Below are 7,409 nucleotides of genomic sequence, written 5' to 3'. Positions count from 1 at the left end.
AAACAGGTGGGCATGATTAGTAGATGTCAGAAATGTATTTCTGTCCCCTGCCACCCCCACAGGTTTACGCAGGACACAGTTTCTGATTTCCTTTGTTTTTCAACCTCAGTGTATTCTAGCTCCAGTGAATGACTACAAACGGCCACACTGTTTACAGAAGGCTGGGGTGTCAGTTGAAGGAAGATGGAATGGAGCAAGTCCACCTCCCACTCCAGAAGCCTGGTTCCCAGCTCCGTGGAGGCTCTTGGGGTTCCAGCCTCCTAGGGAGTCAGTGAAGACCACCGGAGGTGATCTCTAAATCCAATCTCTGAGAGTCCAGCTTGCAACGGCCCTGCAAGCGGGAGGAGACAGAGGGAGCCGTCCCCACAACAGCCACACTGAAAAGAATTATTCTGATCCACGAACACCAACTAAACTATGAGAATGGTCTTGTAAGCAAGGCCTGCTTTAATAGAAACATAAGTATTATGCATTGCAGTCTATTATAAATTGGTTGTAATTTTCTCCTGACACTTTCTGAATTAGTTAGTATACAAAAATAATAATAATAATAATAACAAATGCCACAAAGCAAAAAAAAGCAAACTCGATGTCTGAAGGTTAATGATTGCTCATGAAAGCCACAGAAATAAATTATCTGCCTAGGGACACTGTCACATGATCAGCACAAAAGCAGCAAGAGCCAAAAATGTTTATGTAGAGGAAAAAAACACTGTCAGCGTCACAGAACCCTTCCCCCCACAGCTAAATTCGAGTCCTGAGCCAGCCAGCTGCTCCTGACTGCTTACATTAAACTAATTTGTGCTGCTACATTGCAGCTGCTTAATTTTTAGGCTGAACTTTATCACCAGTAAGTGTTACAATAACAAGCGATATGATGGTATCTCTGAAGAAATATCCATCAACCTCCAAACAATGACAGCTTCAGGAGAGGAGACTGCAGAAAAACAAATTAAAAAAAAAAAAAAGAAAAGAAAATCACCCCCACACTGCCTCTTTAAAGGGGGGGAGGGGCGAACTTTTAGTGGGAAAGGCTTTAAAACGCTGCTTTGTTCCGAAGGCCATTCTGAAATGAAGAAGGGGGATGATTGAAAAGGTTAGCGAGCAGGGGAGGAGTTAACAAGTAAGATGTGCTTTTGCTAAGAGAGGGTGATTTGCAAGGTGAGAGCCTGAGATGGGAGAAGGCAATTTTGCTACAACAATGCATCCAGCCCCTCTCTTTCTCTTGCTCACTGCCCCCCCACCCCCACCCCCTACCCCAAACCTTATGCCAACGCAACCTGGAGCTTAAGCCGTGATTCCAGACTTGCTCTCAACATTCTCCTCTGGCCAGCCGGGCACTGAAGCTGACAGTATTACTTGTTGTTCCCCAGGTCTTCCCGTGTTGTTTTCCTAGCCCGGTGTAAATGCAAAAACTCTTCTTTGGACAGAAACAGACACTGACCTGAACTGGTTTCAATTCCTGCCAAATACGCAGGCACTGTTTTTGCTACATTTTGGAATTCGGCTTACACCCTACGTCAGGCATTTATTTGTACTCACAACTAGAATAGAGACCTAACTACTTAAAATATAAAAGATTTTTTTTTTTAAAGCATTAGGAATGCACTGAAACTTTTCCACTATAAATTCATCTGAATATGATGAATGTTTTTTAGTTGAGCTATCTCATTACCCTCTCCTGTTTACTATGTGTGTTGGGGGGTGGTGGGGGTGGAAGGGTAAAGGTTGTGGGGGACAATTCAGCTTCACCCTGCTCAGTAATTACAAAAACAATTCCTTTGAAAGCCGGGGAAGAACACTCGTGTCAGCTATTTACAGCATTTTTTAAATTCTGTGGTTTTCAGAATTAAGGTTCAAAGTGAGTGTCACTAATGTTGAGTAATAAAGTAGTTTTCCTTGCACAAAGATACTCTAAAGAGAGATGTTTACGCTGGAATAATTTTCTCTGGCAGGAAAGGGGGGCCTGGGGGTGGGGGGAGATTTAGACCCGCCCCTGTTTTTTTCAACTCCAGGACACCTTTATACCTCATGGTCCCAGCCCAGTCCTAGCAGTATTTTCTTTTTTCAGGCGGCTGATAAATCACACTACGGAGCTGACTCAGAATGCCACAGGGCAGGGCCTTGTTTTCATGGGTTTCTGTTGATGTCCCCCGACTGTGGCTGGGTGAGTGTGTTTGTGAGAGTTCTCTAAGGGACCATCCCAGAGGACGTGGATAGGGAAGGAGTCCCTAGGGCCCGTCAGGATGGCTCAGCCCTGTGCCAAGTGGGTCACTGTTGTGCAACTCCAGGCTTTCTCTCCACCCAGGGCTCAGCGGGATGTCTCTGTGTGCTGTTGGCAAGGCTTTAAGACTGCTGGGAACTCAGACACAAGCATCCTGGGGCCTGGAGGTGTGGCAGGGTGTAACCTGAATGAGGGTAACTTTCTAAAAGGCGCCTAACCATAGGCAGCCTGGGAAGGCATCAAGATGGGAGGATAATGGAAGGGAGGATCTCTGAATAGCCACTCGATTTTCTTAATGCTGGAGTCATCTGCTTCCTTTGGTTGCCCTTGAACAGAGTACAAGGGCTTCTTACAGTTGGAGGCCAGTTATTGTTCAGTTACTAAGTCTTGTCTGACTCTTTGTGACCCGATGGACTGCAGTACACTAGGCTTCCTTATTCTTCACTATCTCCCAGAGTTTGCTCAAACTCATGTCCATTGAGTCAATGATGCCATCCAACCATCTCATCCTCTGTCGTCCCCTTCTCCTCCTGCCCTCAATCTTTCCCAGCATCAGGGTCTTTTCCAATGAGTCAACTCTTCTCATGAGGTGGCCAAAGTATTGGAGTTTCAGTTTCAGCATCAGTCCTTCCAGTGAATGTTCAGGGTTTATTTCCTTTAGGATTGAGTGGTTTGGTTTCTTTGTTGTCCAAGGGATTCTTAAGATGGACATCCTGTCAAAACTTCAAGTGTGAAATGAGGAATTAATTTGATGGAATGTAAGGAGATCCAACCAGTCCATCCTAAAGGAGATCAGTCCTGGGTATTCATTGGAAGGACTGATGCTGAAGCTGAAACTCCAATACTTTGGCCACCTCATGCAAAGAGTTGACTCACTGGAAAAGACCGTGATGCTGGGAGGGATTGGGGGCAGGAGGAGAAGGGGACGACAGAGGATGAGATGGCTGGATGGCATCACCGACTCGATGGACGTGAGTTTAAGTAAACTCCGGGAGTTGGTGATGGACAGGGAGGCCTGGCGTGCTGTGGTTCATGCGGTCGCAAAGAGTCGGACATGACTGAGTGACTGAACTGAACTGAACTGATCCATCTATCTTACCTGTTGCTCCAGAGCTGGACTGAACTGGCCTGACGAGGACACTGGAAGGCTCGTGAATAAGTTCATACATTTGGTGTGGAAGGCAGACCTAAAGATGTGGGTGCTGGTGTATATATGTGAATGTGCACATACACGTATGTGTGGGGAGCACATATGAATTCACAAATAGTATCTGAGGCTGTTTAATCCTGGACCTTGCAGATTCGTTTTTCTCTCTATTTGGACTTGAGGCCCCATGCCCCAGCAGATCATCAGTCAGGCCAAGAAGCATCGTAGCTTGATCCCCCTTCATATTTACTGGAGCACAAGGTACTGGAGCAACACTGCATGTCTCGCCCCTGGCCTTGTTCAATCACGATGTCACGTGGGCCAGAAAGAATAACCCAGAGCCCCGGAACCAGCTGGGTCCTAATGATCAGTACAAGTTCTACTCAGTGAATGTAGATTACAGAAAACTGAATAAAGAAGGTCCAGACTTCTAAATGAAGTATTTCACTATAAAGCTGCTTAGAATGAAGGTCTTCCAGAAGCCGTCCGCAAAATTTTCCACTTAATCAGGAAATATTTCACCTCTAAATACACGAAATCATGTTGGTGTATTCTGTTGGGGTTTACACTGATTAATAAATAGTCTGAAATTTGAAAAAAAAAAGGAAACAGTCGGTATGAAGACATTCTTCTTCATTCTCAAGCCAACCCCACGATGACAGAAAGAACTTGCTACCAGCCAGAAATGATGTCACAGCATTGAGCAGTTTGAATTGGCTACTTTCCTGAAAATCTCTAGAAACAAATCTTTTTCCATGTAGCCTTTTCCAGAACAGTGACAAGTTATCATAGACTCTGCAGATCCTGAATTAGGATCGTAACTCAGGAACGTGGCTACATTTACCCCTGTGAGCTCCATAAGCATTGAGGCCCTATAACTGCAGATTGCCTCAGCCTGTCTCTGAACTTCCCTCAATCTAACTTTGCTTTTAAGCTAGAAATTATGCCTTTCTGGCTTCTAATTGTCAGAGAAGTGAAAACAGTTAACGAGGTAGGTTGTAATTTCCAATTCACAGCATTAATGCTTATCATCATCAGCTTGTGATGTATCATTTTTCACAAAGGGTGGGAAGCAATATATATGACTAAGGAGTACAAATGTTGTTCTGCATTTTTGCTTTCCTGTGAGCACAGGGGCCAAATTATAAAGTGACCAAAGTCAGATATCTAAGTATTCTTTCTTAGGATTATAAGTGACAAATAACTTATCTAAAAGGAAAACTGCTGTCACTATTAAAATTTTTTTTAATGTTTATTTATTTATTTTTGCCTGCACTGGGTCTTCACTGCTATGCACAGGCTTTCCCAAGTTGTGGGAAGTGGGCACTACTCTCTAGTGGTGCACGGGCTTCTCGTGGTAGTGACTTCTTTTGTTGCTGAGCATGGGCTCCAGGCCCCTGGACTTCAGTAACGTCAGCACTTAGGCTCAGCAGCTGTGGCTCGCGGGCTCCAGAGCGCCGGTCCACAGGCTCAGCTGCCCCGTGGTATGTGGGATCTTCCTGGACCAGGGATCGAACTGGTGTCCCTTGCATTGCAAGGCAGATGCTTAACCACTGGACCACCAAGGAAGCCCAACATTTTTATATAAGTTCATGATAAAAATATTTTTGTCCTAAAATCATAAATTTCTTTATAGGTCATCAAAAGAGATGACGTACGTGAAAATGTCTTGCAAACAGTGGATGTTAATTAAACATAAAAGATACCCACATCTGTTGTCAAATTTTAACCATAATCTCTTCTCTTATTTGCAACAAAAGTAAAGAAGAGTAAATTGATCAGGCAAAACATTCCAGGAAACAGGACTCAAAGACAAGTCTTGTCACAGTTCTTCACTCAACCAGTATTTACTGTGTGTTTTCTGTGTGTACAGTGAGGGTATTGTGTGTTTATTGTGTATACTGATGTCATGGGACTTGAGAGGCACTTTGAATAACATTCTCCTGCTTGAAATACATATCCTGGCCAGTGGGAAACATCCCCCCATTCAAACACAAAGAGGTGAGAAAACAGAGCAAGAAGCCAGTATCTCTGAAATCCCTCAGTTGGCATGTACTTGGCTGTACTAAGTGGGTGAACGATGGGGAAGATTCGAATAGAGAGGCCTGATGGCTCAGACTGTAAAGAATCTGCCGGCAGTGCAGGAGACCCGGATTTGATCCCTGGATCAGGAAGATTCCCTGGAAAAGGGAATGGCTACCCACTCTAGTATTCTTGCCTGGAGAATGCTGTAACAGAGGAGGCTGGCAGGCAACAGTCCATGGGGTCACAAAGAGTCAGACATGACTGAGCATGCACACACACCTATAGCAAGAGCCCGCCTGTCCTGTAGGCACACTTGGCCCTATGCCCAGAGCCCAGGATACTTTTAGGTACCTATGAAAATGTTCCAATTTCTTTTAAAATCAGGAGAGAAAGGAAACTGCTAAGACAAAGAATGTTTCAATTTCTAATATTAATACATTCATCTTTGTATTAACATAGTCATAAAATAATTTTTAACATTTCTTTTAAGGGAGAAAAAAGTCCATGAAGGCAAAATTGCTTGTACTAGTTTCCTGCTGCTGTTGTAACAAATTAGGACAAATTTGGTATCATTATCTTACAGTTCTAGTGGTCAGAAGAACAAAATGGGTTTCACAAGGCTGGACACATGAGGGCTTGTCTCCCATAGAGAGGAGAAATTGAGGGCCCTATATCAACTGAGAGCCTGGCAAGAGCCCCACTAAAGTGAGAGGCCAATCTTATTGGCAGCCTCTGGGGCTGCACCGTCTGATATAAGGGTATGGAGGATCCCTACCACCTTCTGCATGTGAATACATACTGATCCCACCAGCTCATTCACTTTAGAAGAAAGTTTCTAAAGCCAATGCTCATAGCCAGAGGCAAGCAGAACAAGATGGTTAAAATACCTCCACTCAATTCAATGGATGTTTTCTAGAGACAGACTTTCTTGTCCAAACCTTGTTCTCTGAGGTCCCAGCAGTGTAATCTTAAGATGACCTTTAAGAATCTAAGGGACACATTTTCAGGACTGGAATTATAATTACAAGAGGAATGTGCAAGGCAGCTATTTCTGGTACCATGATGGATAGGATAGTGATGTTTATGAAAACAAACTCGAGTTGAGCAATGTTCCAGCAGACTTCATCCTGCCAGGGAAGACCATTGGGCCAACAGGACCCACGGTTTCCTTTACTAAGAGGGATTTTTCTCCCCATAATATTATGTAATTGACTCACATCTCCTCATTTTTCCTTTCACAAACCCAGACACAGCTCCAGAGATGCCAAGTCCCCACATATTTCATTTTTTTAAATCAGATATTTAACACAAGGAGACACATTTGCAGTCTACAGTTTAAACAACAGTCTAGGAAACTTTTGTGATTGCAGGATCTAATTTCAGCTTTCCTGTAATCCATTCCTCTATATTACCATCCATAAAATGGATATAGCAATAATAAACCAAGTCATGAAATTATTTATAGGAATAACCACTGATGGGGATTGTATAGCACTTTACACATATAAAATCCTAAATAGTCCAAGCAATAAAAAGTAACATTTCCCAGTGACATCTCCATGAACGCTAGTTTCTTCTGAACAAGTACAAATTTTTCACAGAGATGCCTAAACTACAGTCCTGCACACACAGATGTGAAATGCAAACCTGACAGAAAAACAGCTATGTAACTAAGTCTGAATTTGAATGTTGGAATTTTATCACAACACCTCTAGCAATCTTTTTTTTTCCTTTTTGTTATTGCATATTGCATTTTGGTTTTCTTCCCATCATGAGGAGAAAATAAAAATCACAGAAACTATTTTACAGACAGGCCTACAAAATACTTTCTGAGTCTCTTAGTGAAAGACCAGGTCTTCAGAAAACTTCTCCAAGGGAAAATTCTTTGAAGTGTTTTACAGCCATTTGATCATTGGAGATTTTGATTATTTGCATTATTCTAAAATATCTTCATTCTCTAAAGCCTGGTAATAGTAAGTATTGTAGGAGACACTTTGATAAATAAGAGAAAAC

General features: G+C 43.0%; 1 pseudogene; it reads left to right on the top strand.

Moving 5' to 3' along the window:
* Nucleotides 1-3,558: 3,558 nt before the first annotated feature.
* Nucleotides 3,559-3,805, top strand: LOC133047012 (cytochrome c oxidase subunit NDUFA4-like; annotated as a pseudogene).
* Nucleotides 3,806-7,409: the final 3,604 nt, after the last annotated feature.

This window comes from Dama dama, chromosome 26 (assembly GCF_033118175.1).
Source record: "Dama dama isolate Ldn47 chromosome 26, ASM3311817v1, whole genome shotgun sequence".
NCBI classification, from domain to species: domain Eukaryota; kingdom Metazoa; phylum Chordata; class Mammalia; order Artiodactyla; family Cervidae; genus Dama; species Dama dama.
Note: the sequence above shows the minus strand (reverse complement) of the source record. Positions and strands in the feature narration are given on the sequence as shown.